The sequence below is a fragment of the Equus caballus genome, chromosome 1 (genome assembly GCF_041296265.1).
Source record: "Equus caballus isolate H_3958 breed thoroughbred chromosome 1, TB-T2T, whole genome shotgun sequence".
NCBI lineage: Eukaryota > Metazoa > Chordata > Mammalia > Perissodactyla > Equidae > Equus > Equus caballus.
Genome location: NC_091684.1, coordinates 130,173,900 through 130,200,479, shown reverse-complemented (window position 1 = coordinate 130,200,479; position 26,580 = coordinate 130,173,900). Strand labels below are relative to the sequence as shown.

Here is a 26,580-nt window from a genome sequence, read left to right as displayed (position 1 = left end):
TTATAGCCCCTTCTTTCTGAAAACAAGTGTGCAATATAGCATATGAGTTATGTGATATAGAAAGACAATTTTATATTTACTCACGTGGAAGTTTTATTTTTAATCAGTAGAGTTATCTATAGTAAACATACTTATTCTACTTAAAGTTATTACTTGTCAGCTGTGATGTCTTTATATTATATACATCTTGTCTATGTCCCTTCTTCTTTGACATGTAAGATGTTATTTATACCACCTCTGATCTTATGAAATTGTACCTTTGACCTTATGCACTTGTCGTATCAGATAACTTACTCTTGATCTTTGACACATTTTGTTTTAAGCCTGTTAAACATAATAGGTAACTGCCAAGCAAGAAGGGTTTAATGTTTTGTGTTTTTATTGTAATTTGATCAGGAAATTTTCCTTGTATTTCTTGAGCCTTCATAAAAAAGCTGTTACATGTTTGACTTTTTTCTCTTTCATCATCTTAGAATATAGGTGATAAAAGTAAGTGATTTTTAAAGATCTAAACAAATGAGTGCTAGTTTTAATAAGATCCAAAATATAATTTTTTAAATGCATTTAAAGTAGTAGTTTTAATTAAAACTCTGATTTCTTTGTGGTCCTGTTTTCACACTATCTAGAGAAGCTGATAGTGGTTTTTGTGGAAGTTGCAGGAAGTACATTTAATTCTATATAGAGAATGAAGTTAAAAAGTGTTTTTTAAAAAATTTTGAATCCATGCATTTCTGTGTTTCTGAGACTCCTTGGCTTTAAAATCATGTAAATCATATAAGCTCTGTTTGTTAAACTGTGTACTTATATAGAGAGAAAACAATAGTTTATTTTCATTTGATTCATGAAGGATCTTAACTATAATTTTTTGGATGTTTGCAACCAAGTGTGATTTTAAAAATCCCAAAATTAGTATTTAAAATTGAAAAAAATATGTTAATTAGGTGATTGAAGAAAAAAGAAATTTAAAATTAATAAAAACATAAAGACATCACTGTGTTTAATGAACTTACATAAGCTGATCTGTTTGGCCAGAGTGTGCCTGACATTGAGGTAGAAGAAGTAGTAGATGTCTCCCAGAATTGATTACAATCTGGAAAATAATAGATGATTTCTAATAGATCCTTTCATTTCCTTACCTTGCTTACCTTTGTTTGTAGAAGCAGAAGTATTTACTCTCTTTTTATAATCATATTAGAAAAACATCTTGTTTGCCTTTCAATAGAAAATCAAGTCAAGCAGACAAACTAGAACTCATTTAGAATAAATCTTGGTGAGTTTCCCCCCCAATATCTCAATAAGTGTACATTTTAAGTTAGAGAAATGATCTAAAAACAACTTACCCTTCCTTATAAGACATAGCTTTCATTGCCTTCGTTTTCTCTTTAATAGGATGAGAAAATTTTATAGTTGTGTGTGTGTGCGAGAGAGAGAACAAGTATATGTATTCAGTATATAATTCACATATGAATATAGCTGATTGTTAATTTTTATATTTCTTTTAACTTTTGGAATTCTTATGGTGGTAAATTCTCTCACGTTGTAACAAGGATATGCGGAGAATATGTAGCTATCTACCATAGCTGATTTAGTCGTCTTCATTGGTTCAAGGAAAAATTTTTAACTAGGTAAATAGCTTTTTTTATTGAGTTCATAATAGTTTACAATATTGTGAAGTTTCACTTGTACATTATTACCTGTCTGTCACCATGTAAGTACCCTGCTTCACCCCCTGTCCCCACCCACCAAGCCCCCTTCTCCTGGTAACCTCTGAACTATTCTCTTTGTCCGTGTGTTTATCTGTCTTCCACATATGAGTGAAATCATATGGCGTTTGTCTTTCTCTGTCTGGCTTATTTTGCTTAACATAATTCCCTCTAGATCCATCCATGTTGTTGTGAATGGGACAATTTTGTCTTTTTTTATGGCTGTATAGTGTTCCATTGTATATATATACCACATCTTCTTTATCCAATCATCAGTCTATGGGCACTTGGATTGCTTCCGCATCGTGGCCATTGTCAATAATGGTGCAATGAACATAGGTATGCATAAGTCATTTTGAATTGTTGATTTCAGGTTTTTTGAATAGATACCCAGTAGTGGGATAGCTGGGTCATGGTATTTCTACTTTTAGTTTCTTGAGGAATCTCCATAGTTTTCCATAGTAGCTGCGCTGGTTTGCATTCCCACTGGCAGTGTATGAGGGTTCCTTTTTTGCTGCAACCTCTCCAACATTTGTTATTTTTTCTCTTAGTGATTATAACCATGGAACAGGTATAAGATGATATCTTAGTGTAGTTTTGATGTGGATTTCCCTAACGATTAGTGATGTTGAACATCTTTTCTGTGCCTGTTGGCCATTTGTATATCTTCTTTGGAGAGATGTCAGCTCATATCTTCTCCCCATTTTTTGATTGGGCTGTTTGTCTTTTTGTTCTTTAGTTGTGTGAGTTCTTTATATATTATGGAGATTAACCCCTTGTCAGATACATGATTTGCAAATATTTTCTCCCAGTTGGTAGATTATCTTTTTGTTTTGATCCTGGTTTCCTTTGCCTTGCAGAAGCTCTTTAGTCTGATGAAGTCCCACTTGTTTATTTTTTCTTTTATTTCCTTTGTCCAAGAAGACACGGTATTCGAAAAGATCCTTTCAAGATCAACATCAAAGAGTATACTACCTGTATTTTCTTCTGGAAGTTTTATGTTTTCAGATCTTACCTTCAAGTGTTTGATTCATTTGTAGTTTATTTTTTTGTATGGCGTAAGATAATAGCCTACTTTCATTCTTTTGCATGTGGATGTCCAGTTTCCCAACACTGTGTATTGAAGAGGCTATCTTTTCTCCATTATATCCTCTTAGTAATTTTGTTGAAGATTAGCTGTCCATATCTGTGGTTTTATTTCTGGGCTTTCAGTTCTGTTCACTTGATCTGTGTGCCTGTTTTTGTACCAGTACTATGCTGTTTTGATTACTGTAGCTTTGTAGTATGTTTTGAAGTCAGGCATTGTGATGCCTCTAGCTTTGTTCTTTTTTTCTCAGGATTGCTTTAAATATTTGGCATCCTTTTTTGCCCCATATTAATTTTAGGATTCTTTGTTTTATTTCCATCATTGGGATTCTGATTGGGATTGCATTGAATCTGTAGATTGCTTTAGGTAGTATGGGCATTTTAATATCTTTCCATTTCTTTATGTCATCATCAATTTCTATCAATAATTTCTTATTGTTTTCATTGTGCAGGTCTTTCACTTCCTTGGTTAAATTTATTCCTAGATATTTTATTCTTTTGTTGCACTTGTAAATGCAATTGTAAATGGGATTGTGTTCTTGAGTTGTCTGTTAGTTCATTATTAGAGTATAAAAATGCAATTGATTTTTCTAAGTTGATGTTGTACCCTGCAACTTTGCTGTAGTTGATGATTATTTCTAATAGTTATCTGATGGATTCTTCATGGTTTTCTATACATAAAATCAAGTCGTCTGCAAACAGTGAGAATTTCACTTTTTCATTACCTATTTGGATTCCTTTTATTACTTTTTCTTGCCTAATTGCTCTGGCCAAAACCTCCAGTACAATGTTGAATAAGAGTGGTGAGAGTGGGCATCTTTGTCTTGTTCCTACTCTCAGAGGGATGGCGTTGTGTTTTTCCCCATTTAGTATGATCTTGGCTGTGGGTTTGTCATATATAGCCTTTATTATAGTGAGGTACTTTCCTTCTATCCCCATTTTGTTAAGAGTTTTTATCATGAATGGCTGTTGGAGCTTGTCAGATGCTTTCTCTGCACCTATTGAGATGATCATGTGGATTTTATTCCTCATTTTGTTGCAGTGGTTTATCACATTGATTTGCTGATGTTGTTCCATTCCTGTGTCCCTGGTATGAATCCCACTTGATCATGGTGTATGATCTTTTTGATGTATTGCTGTATTCGTGTTGCCAATATTTTGTTGAGGATTTTTGCATCTATATTCATCAGCAATATTGGCCTGTAATTTTCCTTTTTTTGTGTTGTCCTTGTCAGGATTTGGCATAGGAGTGATGTTTGCCTCATGGAATGTGTTAGGAAGTGTTCCATCTTCCCTAATTTTTTGAAATAGTTTGAGAAGGATAGGTATTAAATCCTCCTTGAATATTTGGTAGAATTCACCAGGGAAGCCTTCTCGTCCTGGACTTTTATTTTTTGGAATGTTTTTGATTACTGTTTCAGTCTCTTTCCTTGTGATTAGTCTCTTGAGATTGTGTTTCTTCTTGCTTCAGCTTTGGGAAGTTGTAAGAGTCCAAGAATTTATCCATATCTTCTAGATTTTCTAATTTGTTGGCATATAGCTTTTCATGGTATTCTCTTATAATCTTTTATATTTCTGTGGTATTTGTTGTAATTTCTCCTTTCTCATTTCTAATTTTATTTGTCTGAGGTTTCTCTCTCTTTTTCTTTGTAAGTCTGGCTAAGGGTTTGTTAATTTTCTTTATCTTCTCAAGAACCAGCTCTTAGTTTCATTTATCCTTTCTGCTGTCTTTTTTTTTCAATTGCATTTATTTCTCCTCTGATTTTTATTATTTCCCTCCTTCTCCTGACTTTGGGCTTTGTTTGTTGTTCTTTTTCTAATTCAGTTAGGTGCAGTTTGGTATTGCTCATTTGGGATTTTTCTTGTTTCTTAAGTTGAGCCTGTATTGCGATGAGTTTTCCTCTTGGTACTGCTTTTATTGCTTCTCATGTGAGTTAGTAGGATATGTTTTCATTTTCATTTGTCTCCAGACATTTTTTGATTTCTCCTTTAATTTCTTCAGTGCTCCATTGCTTGTTCAACAGCTGTTGTTTAGTCTCCACATCTTTGTCCCTTTCTCAGCTTTTCTTTGGTAGTTAATTTGTAGTTTCATAGCATTGTGATCAGAAAAGATGCTTGTAATTATTTCGGTCTTCTTAAATTTATTGAGGCTTGCCTTGTTTCCCAACATACGGTCTATCCTTGAGAATGTTACGTGCACACTTGAGAAGAATGTGTATTCTGCTGTTTTTGGATAAAGTGTTCTATATATATCTGTTAAGTCCAAGTGGTCTAGGTTTTCATTTAATTCCACTGTTTCTTTCTTGATTTTCTGCGTGGATGATCTGTCCATTGATGTGAATGGAGTGTTGAGGTCCCCTATTATTATTGTGTTATTGTTAATAGCTTCTTTTAGGTTTTTAATAGTTGCTTTATATACTTTGGTGCTCCTGTGTTGCTTGCATAGATGTTTATAAGTGTTATTTCTTCTTGATGGAGTGTCCCTTTGGTTATTATATACTGCCCCACTCTGTCTCTGTTTGCCTATCTTATCTTGAAGTCTACTTTGTCTGATAGAAATATTGCAACACCTGCTTTCTTTTGTTTGCTATTAGTTTGGAGTATTGTCTTCCATCCCTTCACTTTGAGCCTGTGTTTGTCATTGGAACTGAGATATGTTTTCTGGAGGCAGCATATTGTTGGATCTCATTCTTTAATCCATCTTGCCACTCTGTGTCTTTTTATTGGAGAATTCAATGCCTTTATGTTTAGGGTGATTATCAATAAATGAGGGCTTAATGCTGCCATTTCCTCTCTCGTTTCCTGATTCTCTTGCATTTCCTTCATTTCTCATGCTGTGTATTTTGCTCTATGAGTTTCTTTTTTTTTTTTTTGTCCTGTGTTTCCTTGTTTTCTCCTTGTTTATTATTTGTGTCTCTGTTCTGCTTTTTTCTTTAGTGGTTACCATAAGATTTGTATTGAAAATCTTTTGGGTAAGATAGTCCATTTTCTGATGCTGCCTCATATCCTTGGACTAAATCAATTCATTCCTTTTCCTTGTCCCCTCCTATGTTTTTTTTCTCACATCTATTCCATCTTGGGTTGTGTTTGTAGTTAAAATGACAAGATTATCTTTGTTTTTGGTGATATCCTTCTCTTTATCTTTACTGCTATACTTGAGTGTTTGCTAACCTGTTCTGATTCTCATTATCTACTTACTCCATGATTTGTAACCCCTTTATTCCCCCCCCTTTTTTTTCAAGTCTGTGGGCCGTCTGGAGTATTTCTTGTAGGAGGGGCTCTCATGGCTGTGAACCCCCTTAGCTTTTGTTTGTCTGGGAAAGTTTTTATGTCTCTTTCATATTTGAAGGATATTTTCGCTGGATAGAGTATTCTTGGCTGAAAGGTTTTGTCCTTCAAACATTTGAACATGTCATCTAGTCTCTCCTAGCCTGTAAGGCTTTTGAAGAGAAATCTGCTGAAAACCTGATAGGGTTCCTTTGTAGGTTATTTTCATCTGCCTTGCTACCCTTAGCATTCTTTCTTCGTTGTTCACTTTTGTCAGTTTCACTACTATATGCCTTGCCGTAGATCTTTTTACATTAACGTATTTACTGCTAACTATGTCTGATTGCCTCTTCCACATGGATTTCCATCTCCTTCCATAGGTTTAGGAACTTCTCACCTATTATTTCTTTGAACAAGCTTTCTGCTCCATTCTTCTCTTCTCCTTCTGCAATACCTATAATTCTTATGTTGCACTTCCTAATTGAATCGGCTATTTCTTGGATACTTTCTTCATTTCTTTTTTGTCTTGGTTCTCTCTCATCCTCTATCTGGAGCATTTTAGCATGTCTATCCTTGATTATGCTGATACACTCCTCTATAATGTCTGCTCGAGTGTTCAGGGAATCCATATTTTGTTTTACTTCTTTCATTGTGTCTTTCATCTCTAATATTTCTGATTGATTCTTCTTAATATTTTCAATCTCTTTTGTGGAGTATCTCCTGAACTCATTGAATTGTTTCTCTACATTCTCTTTTATCTCGTTGAGTTTTTTGATGAAAGCTATTTTGAATTCTTTGTCATTTAGATTACATATTTCTGTGTCCTCAGCACTAGTTTCTGGGTACTTGTCAATTTCCAGTCTGGACATCTAAGGTAATATTTCATATTGCTAGAGGGAGTGGCTTTGTTTTCTTTGCATCCTCGTGTTACTTGGTCACAGTTATCACCTGTTACCACTGGGTGGGTGTCAAGAGCCACGTATTCTGAGCCCTTCCCCTTCACCCCAGATCTCAGGCACTGGAGCCAACACTGAGTGGTTGGGGTGAGCTGTGCTTCCTCCTGCTTTGTCTCTGTGTTTTCTTGCCCTGCTCTCACTATCTGCTTTCCTGGGATGTTGGCTTGATGAGGTCACCCCCTGTTAAAGGTTTCTCCCTGGTACAGGGCTTCCCTCTAGCTTGCAAGGGCCCTTGGGGATCCTTGATGTTCCCTCGAACGATTATCACCTCCCCCGTTTCTCCCCTCTCGGAGGCCTCCCGTGGTCCCACATCGCAGTCTTTAGGGGAGGGAGCGAAGTTTTCTCTTACCCCGTTCCACCCTCTTCAAGGGGGGCTCCAGCTTCTCTGACCTCTGTCATATCACTGTGTGTGTGTCTCAGACGTTTTCTGTGTTGTGTTTGGATGTCCTCTGTTGGAGTATGAATGTCCTTTTCATTGTATGGTGGAAGGGAGAGATTACTAGGAAAGCTCAGTCCACCATGATGCTGAAGTCACTCCTCCATAGGTCTTTTTATATTGGCACAGTTAGGAGATCAGGTGGCCTATTTCACCTGGATTTCCATGCACTTCCCTAGGCTGTGGAAGTTCTCTGCTATTATTTCTTTGAACAAGCCTTCTGCTCCATTCTCCTTCTCTTTTCTCTCTGGAATACCTATAATCTTTATGTTGCCTTTCCTAATTTCAGTTGGATATTTCTCAGAGACTTTCTTCACCTGGTTTTAGTCTTAGTTCTCCCTCCTCCGTCTGATGTATTTTTGTATTTCTGTCTTCATTGTTGCTGATTCATTCCTCCATGCTATCAGCTCTGTTGTTCAGGGAATCTATATTCTACTTTATCTCACTGATTGTGTTTTTCATCTCCGATATTTCTGACTGGTTCTTCTTTAAAGTTTCAATCTGTTTTGTCAATTAGCTCTTGAAATCATTGAATTGTATATCTGGAATCTCTTTTAACTCCTTGCATTTCTTAATGGTAGATATTTTGAATTCTCTGTCATTTGGGTTATAGACCTCTGTCTCTGGAGTATTGATTTTTGGGTACTTATCATTTTCATTTTGGTCTGGAGATTTAATATATATCTTCATAGTACTAGCTGCCATGGATTTGTGCTTATGCATTGCGGTAGTATTTGTTCACCACTTTCACCTTTCGTGACTGGTTGGAGGTTATGAACTGTGTATTATGAGCCCACTGGGATCCATGGGACAGCTCCCAGGTGCTGGGCTGGGGCACCAGGCTGGGGGTAGGGATGCTTTCTTTCTCCTGTGCTATCTTGGAGACTTCTTGCTGTGCCCTCACTGTCTGCTTTCCTGGGGTGTTGGCCTCATGAAGACACCCCCTGATCACTTGTCATCTCTGTATGGGGCTTTCCCCTGGGCTGTGAGTGACCTCAGAGATCTATGGTGTTCCTCCAGAGGGCCACCACTCCCTCCTCGCTTTCTTCTTGGAGGCTTTGTGCAATCCCTGGGCTGCTGTCCTTTGGGGAGGAAGAGAAGCTTTCTCTTGTTCCACTTCCTTGGGGTAGGACTCCAGCACCTCCACCTTCCAACATATGGCTGCATGGGTCTCTCAGACGTCTTTTGTGTTGTGTGGATGTTCTCTGTTATAACATGAATATCCTTTTTTGTTGTATCTTAAGAGAGGAGAGTTTTTGGAAATAGCTCCCTCCCCCATGGTGTTGACGTTACTCCACCAGTTTGCTTTACACCTTAGTTTGTTACAATAATTTAAACAGTTCCTCTTGTTTAAGTAATTTAAACAGTTCCAGCTTCTTTTAAATAACAATCCTTGGTTCACATCCACTTGCTCATCTTCTTAAGATGGCACCTGTATTTATTGGAAGAAGAGTGTGGCTTACATGACCCCATGTTAGGAGGCAAAATTGGCATCTTACTTCATGATGTATTCTATAGTCTTTTCTGATTTCAAGTGTGAGTCCCTTGTTTACCTGTACACTTTGTTTTCTGTGGTCCACCAGTCCTGAAGAGTGGTTAGTGAACTATTGATCTGTTCTTTCCACTTGCACAATGTTCCAGTGGAACATCAGTCATTTATTTACCTCTTCCTGACCAGGCCATCCCTCAGTCTTCTCTACCTACATACCTCTGAGTCTTTGACATAATCTCCATTCTGGCCCTTGCCAGGCCTACTGGCTTTATCACAGGGTTCACACTGCATAAGAACTAAGGGCATCTTGGAAAAACTGAACCACAGGGCTTCCTTCTGAGGATATAGCATGGCCATATTAATGGACCACACCCTGTTTAGTGGCAGGGGCAGCTGGAGAGGCAGTTTCTTTTGAGAATCAAAATAACACTTTTGGCATTACTCTCAGTTAATGTGCCTGTCTCCCTTCGGACATACTTTTTTTTTTTTTTTTTAATTTCCTCCTTCCATCTCCAAATTTTTTTTGGCTGGAAAGAAATAAAATTTAGTTTAACATCTCCAACCTCCCTATTCTCACAAAGTAACTAAGACTTAAGGGTAGAAAAGGGAAATTTCTCCATACCGTGGAATAAATGCTGTTCATTTGAATCCTCCAGTCTTGATTATTGACATCCTAAAGGGCAAGGTAAATAAATTTATTAAATCTCAGGATATTGGCTTGGCTTATTAACCTACTGTCTTGTTGTTTATATCTGTTTTGCATTTCTGAAGTTGATTATTATTGAGTGTTTTTTTATTATATTTATTTTAGAACAAATTTTCCTCACCTGTTAGTTGGATTAAGTTGGGAAAAGGCTATGTGCTAAGAAATATAAAACAGATAATCACATTAATAATTTTGGAATACTAGTCCAGTTAGACCTTTTTTTCATACTTTTTAGATGTTATATGACCATTGCTGTTTCACTGCTAATAATCACAGTCTCTTTTCTGTATTAGTTTTCTCTTGCTAAACACTCTGTTTTGAAGATACTGATCACTAATCAATGATTCAGGATGAGAAAGCTAAAGAACTATAATTTTCTTCAGGTTTTTGCTGGGTCTGTGTCATTGGATCAGTAAATTACAACTACATAAAGTTCTCTTCTGTGAATCTCTTGTTTTAAACAGTTGCTTTGTTGTTAAATACAATTTTTCATTGGTAACAAATACCTACAGTTTAGAAACTTCAGCTGTTTAGTTTTTAATAAAACTTTATTCTGTGACTTCTACACAGGTCTCATAATACTATTAAACTAAACAAATGTGAAAAGCTGTTTCAACCATATTTCTCTGCATGAATCCTTGGACCATATATGCTGTAATATATGCTGCTTTTTATTTGCGTTATGGTAGTTGCTTAATTATGCGGGTTACTTAGAATAATTAGTCCTTTTTTTTTATTTTGGCATCTGTTTATTTAGGGATTAGAATGGAGTGTTTCTAGCTATTTTAAATGTTAAAATTTATAGTATGTTTTTGGCAGTTATTTGTAGCTGACACACATTGCCTTTATGAAGTTAATTATATATCTAAACATTAAAGACATAAAACCTTAAACTCTTATTCCAGATTATGGTCGTTTAGAATGACTAGAATTGTGGCTACTTTTATACATCCACCAAGTGGAGACTGATACTTTCTCTTCTGGCTCTTATGTGTCAATTGTGAGGAGTAGTAGAATTGTGGCCTTGCATGGTATTAAAAGACTGGAGCAACTCTGATGATTATTTCACAGCTGCTCTCTTTCAGTTGGATCATCAAGGATCAGAAACAGGGTTACAGTGAGGCAAATTTATATAACTCAAGCTGCTTCTACTTCAATATGCTCTCAAAGTTTTGCAACATGTACTTCTTTATATAGAAATTTTATGTGTGCTTCATCTTGAAATCCACAATATTACAACTTCATGTATGAGGAATAAAAGAAGTGGGTTTATTTATAGGAGTTTATGAGTGAGAACTCTCTTGCCCTGATGAGGGTAGATGGCAAGTTTAGTATTTTACCTGCCTAATTTAGATAATTATCCTATTTTTTCTTTATAAGCTATTGATTATAAATGCTTTTAATTAAGACTTTATTAGGTTCTTTATCTGAAACACAGTGACCATTGTTTTAGTTCCAAAGTAGGTATTTATAGAGGAGCAGGGAATGCCCATCTCTGATCACAATTACTGAATTTTAGTAATAATTGTTTTGTCAATTTGGCCTCTCTCGGAATCAGTGAAGTAGGCATATCTATTGTGTCAGGAAAATCACAAAGCTATAAAACAGAATTTTCACAATCCTACAATTTGGTTCTCTCTCTCAAAAAAAATTGTTTTTAGATTATCAAGTATTTCAACATCAGAAAGTAATGTGGTAAACCCCATACTTCTGCCACCTTGATAATTAGATAACACTTTTTTTCCCCTCCATTTTGGAAGATGGAGTGATATGAGGGATATAGTGTGTAGCTGCTGAGGCCAGGTTCAAGGAATAGAGCTAAATTCTTATGTTTTATGGTGACAAGTCAATAGATAATTCTAAAACTGAAAAATGAAGATGTAGCAGTACAAATATATATTAAAGAATATATAGAAAAAAGATAAAATTATCAGCTTACATCAGTGCCTCTGGATTGTGAAAAGAAGTGGGAGAGCAGAATCATTGACTGTGTAAATTTTGTGCATGGGTAACTTTGATAAAAGCAAAAGCATTAAAAATTTAAAGAAATAAAACACTGGAGATTGTGTACCTGTCCATCTTGCTCAGGAGTCTTTTGCATCCTGTCCATTGTTTTTTATTCATGTTTAAAATTAGATAAATGAATGCATAAAAGGCCTTCATAGTGAAGTTGGTTATTTTGGCCAGTTACAGCCTTATTCCTTTATTCTTTTAATTGTTGCAATATTTTTTGATGCCATTATAGGAGACCACATACTGGATTCTATTTAGGACCACTTTGATGAGATTTGTTAGGTAGGTGCATGTATTCTTAAGTCCATGTTGACTTTTTGGCATCGTAGAATTGCCCCAAGAACAGATAAATTGCGGCATGGATAGTTGACTCTTGCCACCTTTTCATCTGTGTTAATCAATATGTAACATTTAGGTTTACACAGATAGCTAGTTCAGTAACTTGGCATTTTAAGATGAGTGAAATTGACTGGGTTTTTTTTTTGCCCTGTTTCTTTTCTGATTTGCAGTTTTAATTAATTTACAGATTTCTATAAATGGCTTTTATCACGTTAAGAAAGTTCCTGCTATCCCTAGTTTTGTAAGATATTAAAAATAATAAGTATTAATTTTCATTGAATGTTTTCTGGATCTTACGGAAAGGTTGCTTTTTTCATTTAACTTTTTAATGTGATATATTACATTAATGGCTTTTCTGATACTAAACTTATTTCGTCATGATTTAAGAATACATAATTGAATTTGTTTTGCAAATATTTAGGATTTTCCTAATTTTTCTCTTTGCAAGATTATATTAGCTTCATAATTTCAGCTGGCTAGTTTTTCCTGTATTTTTTATCTTAATTTCTGGGACAGGTTGCATAAAATAGAAATAATTTCCTCTTTGAAGGTTTTGCTTAATGTGTCTATAAAATTGTATTTTCCTAGTATGTGTTTTTTGCAAAAATTTTTTTTCTATTTTTTACTTTTGGTAAAATATGTATAACTTAAAATTTACCATCTTAACCCTTTTTAAATGTACAGTTCAGTAGTGTTAAGTACATTCACATTGTTCTGCAGCTATCACCAACATCCATCCACAGAAGTCTTTTCATCTTGCAAAACTGAAACTCTATACCTTTAGTCAATAACTCCCCATTCTCTCTCTCCCCAGGCCCTGGCAACCACCATTCTACTTTCTGTCTTGGGATTTGACTATCTCACATACCTCACATAAGTGGAATCATGCAGTATTTGTTCTTTTGTGACTGGCTTATTTCACTAAGCATAATGTCCTCCAGTTTCAACCATATTGTAGCATATGTCAGATTTTTCTTCCTTTTTAGTGCTGAATAATATTCCATTGAACGTATATACCATATTTTGTTTATCTATTCATTTGTTGATGGGCAGTTGGGTAGCTTCTACCTTTTGGCTATTGCAAATAATGGTGCTCTGGACATGAGTGTACAAATATGTGTTCAAGCACTTGCTTTCAGTTATTTTAATATCCATCCAGAAGTAGATTTCTGGATCATATGGTAATTCTGTTTTTAGTATTTTGAGAAACATCATGCTGCTTTCCACCACAGCTGCACTACTTCTCACACACAGAAAGCTGTGCACGGCTGGTACCAATTTCTCCACGTCCTCACCAACATTATTATTTTATGTTTTTTTGATAGTAGCCATCCTAATTGGTTGGTTAGATTTTAAATTAGTAATTATTTCTTTGAGTGCATTTTGATTTTGTATGATTTACTACATCTGTTTTGGTAAGTTTTCATTTTCTAGGAAATTATATGTTTTCTTCTTAACTTTTCAAAGGTCTTGGCAAAAATTTTTCGTAGTATTCTATGATTTTTATATAGAACTTTAGCTGTATCTCCTTACCATTTATAACATTTTTTATTTGTTCCTTTATTTTTTTTTTCTTGATCATTCTTGCCAGAAGTTTGTCTATTTTATTAGTATTTCCAAGGATTTGGTTTTGATTTTTTTGATTCTGTCTATTGCTTCTTTGTTTCCTATTTCATTAATGTCACCTCTTGGTTTCATTATTTCCTGTTTACTTCATTCTTGGAGTTTATTTTGCCACTCTTTTTCTAACTCCTTAAGATGAATGCATGGCTCATTAATTTTCAACCTTTTTTCTAATGTAAATACTTAAAGGTACTAATTTCTAGGGCTCTCTGAAACAAAGTATTTTCATTATTATTCATTTCTAAATCTTTTCTAATTTCCTTCATAATTTTTTCTTTGCCCCATGAGTTGATTTGAAATTTCCAAACATAGGAGTTATGTCTATTGATTTCTAACTTAATTGCAATAAGATCAGAGAATGTAGTCTTGGAAATCATTTGAAATATGGCATAGCATAGTACATGGTCAGTTTTTGTAAATGTTCGATATTCTTCTAGAGAATGTCTGTTTTCAAGTTGTCTAGTCTATCAAACGTATTAATTATGATATTACAATCTTCTGTATCCATATTGATTTTTATCTGCTGTTTTTTTGAATTACTGATTGAAGGGGTTAAAGTCTTCCACTATGATGATAGATTTATTTCTTCTTCTGTCAATTCTTGCTTTTTTTTATTTTGGGGCTATGTTATTAAGAGCATACTAGTTTGGAATTGTATATCTTCCTAATGAATTTAGCCTTTTACTCTGAAATGACTTTTTAGGATGAGTAATGCTCTAAGTGTATAGTTTTCCTTTTTTTCTGCTGTTGCTTTGGGATTTTAACATCAAGTTCATGATAGATTCACAAAGCAAATTGGGATATTTTTTCTAACTCTGAAAAATATTCTTAGTCTATTTTGTTTGACAGCAATATAGATAGACCAAGTTTCACTTATTTAGAGTTTGCATGGTATATTTTTTCTACTTTTAAATATTTTAGTGAAATTTATTATATACACAGAAGAGTCTGTGAGATAGATAAATAGATAGATACACACTGTTTGTAGAATATTAATGAAACAACTATCTGTGTAGTCACCGCTCGGGTTAGTCAAAATCTCTTGGTAGGAAATTCTGTTTTTATTTATATGTACTTTTGTTTGTGAAAGATATTTCACTGGGTATAGATTTGTAGCTTGACAATTATTTTTTCTAAGAATTAGGTAGATATTATTTGCTGTAGTCTTGCTTCCATTCCTAATAAGGTAAGTTTGTTCCCTTTATTCTTTTTCAAAGTCGCCTTGGCTATTCCTTTGCTTTTCAATTTGTATGTAATCTTTGCAATTAACTTGTTAAGCTAAGAAAATCTTCTTTGAATTTTGATTCGAGATTTTGTTAAAATTATAGATTAAATTGGCATCTTTTAAATATTAATTTTTTCCTTCCATCCAGCAGCATATTTGTCTACTTATGTCTTGCATTTGTGCTTGTGTGTGTGTCATTTAGTAAAGTAGTTTTCTTCATTTTGGCCTTAAACATTTCTTACAGGCTTCTTTTATTTCTAAGTAATCAGTGAACTTTAAACTTTTTTAATTTCAGTTTTTATTTCCTTTTTAAAAAGGTATTTCCGGGGCTAGTATGGTGGCATAGTGGTTAAGTTCGTGTGTTCTGCCTTGGTGGCCCAGGGTTTGCCAGTTTGGATCCTAGGCGCAGACCTACACACTGCTCATAAAGCCATGCTGTGGCAGCATCCCACATAGAAGAACTAGAATGACTTACAACTAGGATATACAACTATGTACTGGGGCTTTGGGGAGAAAAAAAACAGAGGAAGATGGGCAACAGATGTTAGCTCAGGGCCAATCTTCCTCACCAAAAAAAAGAGAAAAGAAAAGAAAAGCAAAAAAATATTTCCAAGGTTATAGATGGCAGTGCTTTTTGTTTTGTTTTATGAATATGAATGCATGTGTGTTTTTAAAAGTGTGAAGTGATTCATGGATTTGATTTCCATCTCGCATAGGGACCAGACTAATCTTCTGTGCGTTGCTTCAGTTTTAAAATATGTGCTGCCAAAATGAGCACTATTCTTTGTTTTTAATTTCAACTTTTATTGCATTATGGTCGGAGATTATGGCTATATAGGTTCTACTTTGGGGAGTTTATTGGTTTTCTTTATAGCTCAATACTTTATAAAATTTTAACAAGAATATATTTTCTCTCTTTGGGTACATATAATATATATTAGATCAGATGTGTTCATTGTTACACAAATATTCTTAGGTTTTTTTTTTTACCTATTTTTTGTGCTCATTAATATCCTTTTCTCAAGAATGGAAAGACTGCCAATATGCTATTATTATTTACTCATGTCTTTTTCTATGTTTAAAATCAAATTTTGTTGTGTATATATCACAAAGTTTTATCATCATGGCCATATTTTTTATCTTACTGATAAATTTTACTTTTTAAGAATATGAAACATCCCTCTCCTTCAAGATTATTTTTGTATGGTATTAATATTACAAACCTGGGTTTGGTTAGTGTTGCTTGATGTGTCCTTTATGTTCTTCTCCTCCCTTTTCCCTCCTTTTTCTCCTGTTCCCTTTATAGTTTTATTTTTGCATCTAGATCTATTCCTAAAAAGTAGACTTTTATTTTAGTTGTTTTCTGCTCTATAAAAAAGTAATATGTAATCTTTTTGTACTTAACTTTTTTCCAAGCAATATTGTAGTGCCTAAATTCATACAAATTGGAAATTTGTTGCTCTTTTTAAAGAGCTTTGAGGTATAACTGTCATATATTAAGCTGTACTTATTTCTAAGTTTACAATTTAATAAGTTTTAGCATATCCATACATCCATGAAACCATACCCATGATAAAGATAGTGAACATATCTGTCACCTCAAAAAGTTTCCTCATCAACTATATCCTTGCTGATTTTCTGCCAACTTTTTTTCTATCAATTTTTGAGAGAGGGATATAAAAATCTTTGATTTTAATTGTGAATGTGTAAGTTTCTCTTGGCCGTTCAATCAGTTTTTGTTTCATGTAGTTTAAAGCTGTGTTCTTAGATGCATAAATGCTAATGATTATTATGTCCTCTTGATTACTTGACCCCTTTATTGTTATGGAATGACCTTCTTTAGTCCAAATAATTTTCTTTGCTACCTTGTATATTATTAGTATAGCTACTCCACCTTTCTTTTATCTAGTGTTAGAGTAGTATATCCTTTTCTATCCTTTTATTTTAACCTATGTATTTATATTTTGGCATGTATCCTTTTCTTAAACATTTAAAAGAAGTTAATAGACTTAAAAGGAATGTTTATTTTGGTGCCATTGAGTAGGATGTGAATCTGCTGATTCCCTCAAGCCCTTCTCACCCAGGGCCATGAAAGCCTCTCACAACTAAGGAGTTCTGTCTCTGTTTCTGAGCATTATTATCCCTTTGATCTTGTATTGAAACTGTGATGTTATTTGTGATCTATGGTGATATTGTCACTGGGATAATATTGAAATGATTTCTAAGGATGAAAGCTGATAGTAATCTAACTTGCTGTATTTGAAATCTGAGAATTCTGAGAAAACACGTTTCATGACAAGGCTTGGTTCAATACAACTTAACCATTCCATGTTGCAGTGTTGAGCTCAGACCTTTCTCCATCTTCACAGCATGATAAATTAAAAGCTTGTTGAATTCTGGGCTTTCTTTGGAGTCATCTGTTAAAGCTCAGATTAGATCAGAAAGGAACATCAGAATCTGCAACAGAAGTCTTTATCTCATTTATCATCTCCACCTACCAGGAAAGTGATGGAGTATTTGTAATTGTCACTGAATGGCAAGGGGACAGATGGTGGACTATCATCCTTATCAGAAGATGGCCTTTTGTCTTTTGCATGGTGTCTGTTTCACAGTATTTTGTTAGGTTCGTTTTTCTCATCTGTCACTTCAAACAAAATAATACATGGTTTGTAATAGATAAAAACAAGTGAATTCTATACCTGCAGAAAGATATCCTGCCAGAGTTGAATCTTTTATATAATTAAAATAGCCTATTAAGCTTTAAAAGTTGTCGTTGTCATATATGTTTTTCAAAATGATACTGTCACAGAGGGCATTGTTTTGATAAAAGATGTTACATTTCAGATTTTCTCAAATTGACTGACAGAATTTTAAATTTTATTTAAATATAATGGAATTCTCAAACTTTTTATTTTATTTTTTTAAGCATTTTTTCAGCACATGCTTGTGTATTCTGCATCAGTCCAGGTGCCAGCAAAACACAGATAATGTCACGGGAGCCAGTCTCTTCTTTTTATGCTGTCTCTGTGATAAATTTCACAGTTTCACAAATCTCTAAACATACTCTTTTTAAATATAAATTAACTAATTTTTGTATGTGGTACTTTTATTTTTGAATAGTATTTGGATAATATCTGTAGATACTTTATTTGATGTGGCTAATGCCATCCAACATATCAGTAATTACAAATCAGCTTTCCTCTGAACTCTTTCTAGAGGATAATCTACTGTAGTAGTTTTATAGAGAGGAGTGATATCTATCAGAGTAATAGTTTACTACAGATTCTTTGGTCTTATTCTGAGTAAAACTGTGACATCCAGAGAATTGTACCTCTTTAACGTAAGCAGCTAGCAGAAACCCTTGGCACATAGTGAGTAATGAATTAATTAAATGTTAATAAATTGTTAATGAGCTAAACTGTAATTTATTATTTTGAATATGCTATCTCTGTGAGGGTGGTATTCAAAATATATGGTAAAGTGCTGTCTAAAAATACTGTATTGTTTTTAGATGAGTATTCCTTTATTTCTTCCCTTCTTTCATCTGCTTCTGCCTCTTTTTCTCTTAATTTTCCTTCTTCTTCTCTTCCTGGATACCTTCATCTCTCCACTCTCCCACTTTCTCCTCACTCCTCACTTTTCTTACCCTTGTCATCATCCAGAGAAACAAGAGAAACAAGTTCCAAGCCTCAAGGCCTCCACCTTTCCCCAGTTTTTGTAGAAGGCAGTGAGGAAATGTAAAATGCCTCCTATTTATCTTATTTGTCATTGTGCCAGACAGGTTTAAAAGATTGGAATTTAAGGAAAAACATTATTTATTCTGGAATAGACCAATATCATTGAATTTCAGATTCCGAAATTGAGAAAGTACAGGATGAGGTTGAGAGAAAAATGTTTTTCCAAACAAAATGTGAAAACCCTTGCTTTAATTGCTCGTTTATTTAGATTAGTAACTTGGCATCTACCCTGCTCTTTAAAGTAAACTTTTGGCTCCAGAGAAATAAGCCTCTTGAGTGTGACATTGGATTTCTATAAAAATCACTTTTGCTTTTCAAATAAAAATACATTTGTATTATTGTAAAGAAATTTTGGTCCTTTTTTTCAAAGGAGACCGATTTAAACCCTTTTGATCTAGGAAGAATAACATCCTTAAAAATTCTCAGTTCTGTATTATAATATTTTAAAATAATGGGAAGCGGATTATATCCTTTGATGTACCACATTTTATGAAATGTGTTTATTCTGAAGTAACACTTGAGAGAACTCTAAAAATAGCAGTTTGGTAAAATCCTATATTGTGTCATTTGTATTTTTCTGCCTATCCTATTTTTAGAACTTCTGCATTCTTTCCCAAAGATCATGAACCTATGTATAGCTTAAATTTTTCTTGTTTCTTTAAAAAAATACGGAATTATGAGAACCTTTAGGGGGAGTCTGATAGTATGTCATGAAAAGTAATTAAAAAAATAAGAAGGGTATAAACTTTGATGAGATCATGTCTGTATAAATATGTTTCCTATATAGATTATTAGTATTTCATATTGTAGCGATATTGTTTAAATCACAATTGTGACTTAAAGACGAGACTTAATTTGCGCGTGTATATGGAATTAGCCATCATTAGCTAGCTTTTAGACTTGTTATGTTGGTATTTAGAATGTTAGAAAAGGGACGACTTCAGAATTTATTGTCTAATCCCTTTATTTTCTTAGTAAGGAAACTGAGACACAGAGAAGTCACTCAGTCATGAGTTGAGGAATTTATCCTGGTATAAATATCTTGACTCAAAGTTCAGTGCTGTTTTGACTGCATCCATCTGCTTTTCTATGCCTAAAGGAAAAACAGTGTCTCCTATCAATGCTTTTTTAGAATTAACAGTATGAAATAGTCAGAATGGCCAATTAAGACTCATTTCTGACTTGTTAGTAGAAAAGTAGGAGTTGCGTTGAGCAGTATTCTGTGAGGGTAGGAGTTGTGTTTTATCAATTATATTGGGAAGAAAGGAGTTCCAGGGGCCTTTGGGATGATTTTTGGTCCTGACTGATTGTTATTTTGAAAATGACTAAGTAGATCATAGATACTGTGTCTCAAAGAGTATATTTTGCTTTTCCTTGTGTCTGTGGCATAATAGTTAGAATTGTGAGTAGACAGAAAAAGATGAGTGAGTTTTTACACAGTTATATTCATTCTCCTACAGCACAAATAAACCTGCAACTATAACCTTATATAGACCAAGCCTCTTATCTTTAAAGAGCTTGCTTTTCCTTGCATTTCCTCATTAGCATTAATTTTACAATAATTAAAATAATACATATTAATTGTAGAAAATTTGAGAAAAAGTAAAGTAATACCTACTGTTAACATTTTGATCTAATTATTTCCTGCTCTTTATATATCAATATGTAAATCTTACACTTATTAACATATAAACTGCATTGCATAGATTTGAATCCTGAATTATTTACCATTATGTGATGAATGTTTTTAATATCATTACTATTGTTTAAAATTAATCAAATATGTATAGTATCTAATCTTAATGCCATAATTTATATAGTCAATTTTCTACTGCTGATATTTTGTTGTAAATCTCACTGCAGTGAATATAGAGAAATATTTTTGTACCTCTCTATTTCCTTATGATAACTTTTCAAAAGTAAAATTATTTAAAGTTTTGGGGTTTTTTTACTGAGCATTTCATTAAATATTAAGTAGATTGGGCTGTGAGACTAGTTGGTTGTTCATATAGAACAGAGACAGAGATACCAATATCTGAAAAGCACCATTTGGGGATGGTTAGAGCTATAGATAACTTGAAGCAAGCAATGTTTCAAGTAAAAGAGATGAGATCACTGTGTTTTTCTGATCCTAGCTAGTTCCTTGGGGTTTTAAGAAAGGATGAAACCAAGGATTAGAGCCCAAAGATGAGGTTCTAGAGTTCAGAGCAGGGCTCAGATCATAGCAGGCATCTAGAACAATGAGTAGGGAGGAAAAACAATTAAGGAACCAAATTTTATGGAATGGACTACTGCTGAGGATAGATTAGGGAGAGAGGGAGTACTGCCTGCCTGTGTACACAGGTGCCCAAGGATTGCTCAAGTATCCTGGATGCTGGACCTTGAGCAGCAAGATTAATTTTGGAACCTACCAGCTAGTGGATGGATCCTGCTGATGTACTTCCTATCATGACAGATTGGGCTCTGGAATTAGGTAAAGAGTATTAGAACCTTCATCTCTAACTGGCTCCATAAAGTAGAGCTTGGCTCTTTTTGGTCAACACTGTTTCTTAGGGGGCTTATGTTACTCATCATTCTGTAATTGCCAATTAACTTTTGCCGTGTCCCATAGTCTCCAACATAAGAAGACCAGGTAAGGAAGATGATTGGATCAATAAAAATATATCACTACTTCTTTCAGTAAAGCACCTCCTTATTATTTCTACTTTTTTGCAGGAGATTGTCTCCTTCTGTCCTTAAAATAGATTTCAAACTTGCAGTACACACTTTCAGCACTCAAATAGTGCATAAACGTGTTAATTTCATTTTAAGTTCAGCTGCTACATCCTTGAGAGATACGAATATTGTGATTTCATTTACTTCTTTTGGCAAGCCAAACATGGAATTTTAAAATTCACATGTACAAATTATTTTTCCTTACAAGATGACTGTTTTCTAAACTGGTTATTATGGAGAATTTCAAACATACATAATGGTAAACAGATAGTATGACAAATCTCCCTGTACTCATCACTTAGTCCTAACGACAGTAAACTCATGGTGAATTCTGCCTTATTGGCGTTCTATCCACTACTCCCAAATCCTTTTTTTTCTTTTTTTTGGTAAGGAATACTGACCCTGAGCTACCATCTGTTGCCAATCTTCCTCTTTTTTGCTTGAGGAAGATTGTTGCTGAGCTAACATCTCTGCCAATCCTCCTCCATTTTGTATATGGGATGCTGCCACAGCATGGCTTGACGAGCAATCTTTATTCATTTTGGCTTATTTTGATATAGAAGGTTACATTTTGATCTATTCTGTGCATGGTTTTTTGGTATGTTTTCATTGTGTATAGTGTTGATATCCTACTTATTTTCCTTTTAATAGTTTTGGCCTTTGATTTTGATACTTTTATGTTGATTATTTTCACGTGGAATTAGTTTTATAAGACTTTTAGAATGAGTCATGATTCCAGGTGGCTATTCTGACTTCATAGAACTCCCTCTTCTACTGTTTTTGTGAAAAATATAGTGACTTGCTTTCTGAAATTTCCTAATTCTGTTTCTCTGCTCTGCTTTTATCTAGGCATTTTTTCCCCTTTGTCTATATTATTCCTGATTTGCTCAGTTAAATTCCTTTTCCAGCTGTTTTTCCCATGGCTCAGTCTCGAGAGTTCATAGGAGCTAGCCTTCGCCAGACTGCTTGTACCTCTTTCATGCAGGCATCTGTCACTCACCTGGTGCTGGAGTGGGCAAATGCCTTTCAGTTTTAGATACTGTTCTCAAATTGGCCTATTGAACTCTTGAGGGAAAACTGATTCCCTTTTTAGAGTTCTCAAGTTCATTATTCACTCTGTTGTTTCCCTCTGATTTCTCCTTCAAAGACCCTGAAACCTTGCTGATCTGTTGGTAGTTTGTCTTCACCCACTTTTGGGGGTTAATTGGAGATACCTTGTCACCTTGTTTTGTTGTACATATTTTCTATGGGTTTTACTTTTGCTATCTAATTGTTCTTTCTATTTTATATGATGATTCAGAGAAAATCTAAAACTGTGCTATCACTGCCTTCATCTTCTCAGAATCCTCTGTTATAAGCATTTTAATGACTAATACTTCCTTATAGCAATATGCTGTAATTTTCTCAAACACTCCTCAGTGTTGAAAAATCTCCTTTGTACATGCTTTCTATCTTCAGAAGCCATCTCAAACCTTCTTCCTGTATAAAGTCTTCATAGTTTTAGTGGAAAGTTGACACTTAATTATCCTATGTCACATCCAAAAATGTGTTTTTTTTTAATCACCAAAAGACAATCTCTCACGAAAAGTAAAAAGAAAATGCAAACAACTAGAAGCAAATATATAAAAATTTGAAATGTGTTTATAGAAAGCTGGACAAGAAACACATTTTAAGCCACAAAGACAAAATACAAACAAATGGTCAAGCATACTAATACCAGTCTTTCAGCTAACAAATTGACAGATTTACAAACAAAACAGAAACACTAGGTACTGGCATATCACTGTGGGAACATAAATTAATTCCCATTTTGGTTGTTGACTTTGGGAATACTTATGAAAAGCCTTAAAAATATATCTAATCTGTGACCCAGGAATTTCAGTTCTATGATTTGATCATAAGGGAATAATAGACTTATATGTTTAAAATTTAACTACAGGAATGTTTGTTGCACTGGTGTTTATTATATTGAAAATAAAAAATTATCCAAATATCTAACAATAAAGCATTTAGTAAAAGTAGGTACACTTATGAAATGGAATACCTTACAGCCGCTGGATTATGTTGTAGAATATTAATTAATGGTAGGGATATATTTGCAATATTAAATGAAACAAGCAAGATTATAAAATATTAAAACTGGTACATCCCATTTTTATAAAAATATATATGCAAATAAAAATGTCTGGAAGAGTATACTCAAATAATTATTTTTAGGTATTAGAATTATAGTATATTTTTACTTCTTAATTTTATTTATATTTTCTATAATTAACGTGTTTATTTTGTATTAAGAAAAAATTGCTATTAAGTCAAACAGAAGTATAAATGTATTCTCATTTGGTTTTAGTTTTGATTTTTTTTTAAAGTTAACGTTAATGTGAGTGCATGATGCATGTGTGTGTTTGTGTGAATGTGTAAGTAAATGTTTATTGTCTTCAAAAGATGTGATTCTTGATAGTTCTGGATAGAGTCCAAACTTTTCCATGTACTGCCTGCATTTGTGTATGAAGATTCTTAATGGATTCTGTTAGATATGTAAATGATGTTTATATACAACTTAAAATAGTATAATTGGACCTTTCACAAAATTGAAGATGTCACTTAGAACGGTGATGGAAATTACATGTCAGACTCACTCAGCCCGCATGAGTAGTGTTGGGGGTTGAATGTGGAGTAATGAAAAAGCCTGTTCTTATGAAGTCAGCCAGTTGTGATTTTGACCTTGAGCTTTGTGACTACTGAACCTCTTCGAGCCTTTGTTGAGTATCTATAAAAGTAAACATATTGCCATCTATTCTATGGGGTTGTGAGTATTATAGGAACTACTGTTTGCAATTTATCTAGACCTTTGCTGATCACATAATAACTACTAAATCGAATGTAAGATGGTGATTTCACATAGGAAATTTGGTAAGAGGACTATCTTTACTTATTTATTTATATTGTTGCTTTCATTTGATTTGAGACCTGAATTATTTTTTCAAGTTGCATTTATATATATATATGTATATGGACTTATGTCACTTTTGATTAGTACCAAGGTATAAAGGTTTTTTCCTTTACAACAGGCCTAGTTTATCAAAGAAAATAATTGCTTCTGCTTTTGAGAGAATATTTTCTCTCTTTGACTATAAAGTTTTTCTTTTGTTTTTTTTGGTAGATTTATGATTTGAAAGGTTTCATTATGAGCAAAATTCTATGGCCCAGACTCATTTTCCAGCCATATCTCTAAAGGTAGTAGTCTAGAGTTAGACACCCTAACCATACTGCCTGGATTTAAATTTAGGCTCTGTCACTTTGCTACGTACAAAGTCGCTCAGTCATGATTTTGACCTAACTTTGGGCAAGTTATTTAGCTCTGTACCTGTTTTCTCATGGTTAAAATGGGAATATAAAAATACATACCTTCTAAGTACGTTCTAAGTATAATTCAAAGTACTAAATGATTGGTTATATGTAAAGTGCTTAGTTCAATGTATGTTACATAATAAACCCTCATGTTTTTTATTGCGATGTAATTAACATATAACATTGCATTAGTTTCAGGTGTACAATATATAATATCAAAATATGTGTATATATAGCAAAATGATTACCACAGTAAGTTTAGTTATCATCCATCACCACACATAGTTACAATTTTTTTTGTGTGATGAAGACTTTTAAGATCTACTTTCTTAGCAACTTTCAAATATACAATACAGTATTGTTAGCTGTAGTCACCATGTTGTACATTATATCTCCAGCATCTATTTATCCTATAACTGGAAGTTTACACCTTTTGACCATCTTCACTCATTTGATCATAAATACTATTATTAGCTTTTATTACATTTCCCTCTTCTCATTCATTTATTTAACACACACTTATTGAATGCCTGCCATATGCCAGGCACGGGACCAGACACAGAAACATCAGTGAGCAAAACAGACAAAGTCATTGCCCTCATGAATTTTATATTCTAGTGCTGGAAATTGCAAATGTATATTTAATGTTAGGCGAGTCCTATGAAGGAAAATAAATATAATAAGGAGATGGCAAATAATAGAGGATGTTACTTAAAGTTGGATGTTCATTTTAGCTGAGACTGTGCAAATACCCAGGAGAAGAATATTCTTGGGTAGGGGAACAACATATATAGAGTCCAGAGGCAGTAACATTTCTGATGGAATGTGAGGTATAACGACATCCTCTCCTCTGTGGATGGAGTGGAGTGAACAAAGTAGAGAGTAGTATAAGATGAGGTCAGAGAGGTCAATGATGTAGGGCTTAGTAGGCCACTTTCAGGACTTTGAATTTTACCCTAAGTGTAATGAAAAGGCGAGATTCTGATAACAGGAGTGATATGCTGTGATTATGTTTTAAAACATCACTGGCTGCTTTTGTAAAGACAAGACTTGTGGATCAAGTTAGAAGCTGGGGGGCCAGCCCGGTGGCGCAGCGGTGAAGTTCGCATGTTCCGCTTCTTGGTAGCCCGGGGTTCGCTGGTTCCGATCCCGGGTGTGGACATGGCACTGCTTGGCACACCGTGCTGTGGTAGGTGTCCCACATATAAAGTAGAGGGAGATGGACACGGATGTTAGCTCAAGGTCAGGCTTCCTCAGCAAAAAAAGAGGACTGGCAGTAGTTAGCTCAGGGCTAATCTTCCTCAAAAAAAAAAAAGAAAGAACCTGGGAGACCAGTTAAGAGGCTATTGTAATACAGATGAGAGCTTATGATGCCTTAGAGGAGGGAATGGTGGTAGGGAGAAGTGATTGTATTTGGGATGAATTTTAGGATATATTTGAAAGTAGAATAGGATTTGCTGATGTATTGGATATGAGCAATTGTGTGAAATGGGGTACCATTTACTGAAATGGGAAATGCTCTGGGAAGAGCAACTTTATGTATATGGAAAGCATAAGAGTTTTGTTGTGGACTCTTATTTTGGAAATGCTTGAGGTGGAAATACTCTACCTAAGTGGAGATTTTCGGGAGACACTTTGATATAGGAGTGGAGTTCAGGGGAGAGGTCATGACTAGAGATAAAAATTTTGAAATTGCCTTTGTGTAAATAATATTTCAAGTCACTGTACTTGATGAGTGAGCTTGAATAGAGAAGAGGGAAGATCTCAGGATAGCTCTGGGATGCTCCAGCATTGGCCAGTCAAGAAGAGAAAAAGGATCCAGCAAAGAAGACTTAAAAGGTGCAGCTGATGAGTTAAGAGAACAATGTGATGTCTGGAAGCCTAGTGAAAAAAGTATCAGGGAGCAGGAAGTGGTCTACAGGGCTAAGGGT

The 26,580-nt window shown here is 34.3% G+C and overlaps 1 protein-coding gene and 1 non-coding gene across 51 annotated transcripts in view; one reads left to right on the top strand and one right to left on the bottom strand.

Moving 5' to 3' along the window:
• Positions 1 to 26,580, top strand: part of SCAPER (S-phase cyclin A associated protein in the ER) — a 521,075-nt gene that overhangs the window by 212,636 nt on the left and 281,859 nt on the right.
• On the bottom strand, positions 15,519 to 15,624 carry LOC111769674 (U6 spliceosomal RNA). Its single transcript, XR_002802450.1, has one exon. It is a non-coding gene; the product is annotated as a U6 spliceosomal RNA (small nuclear RNA).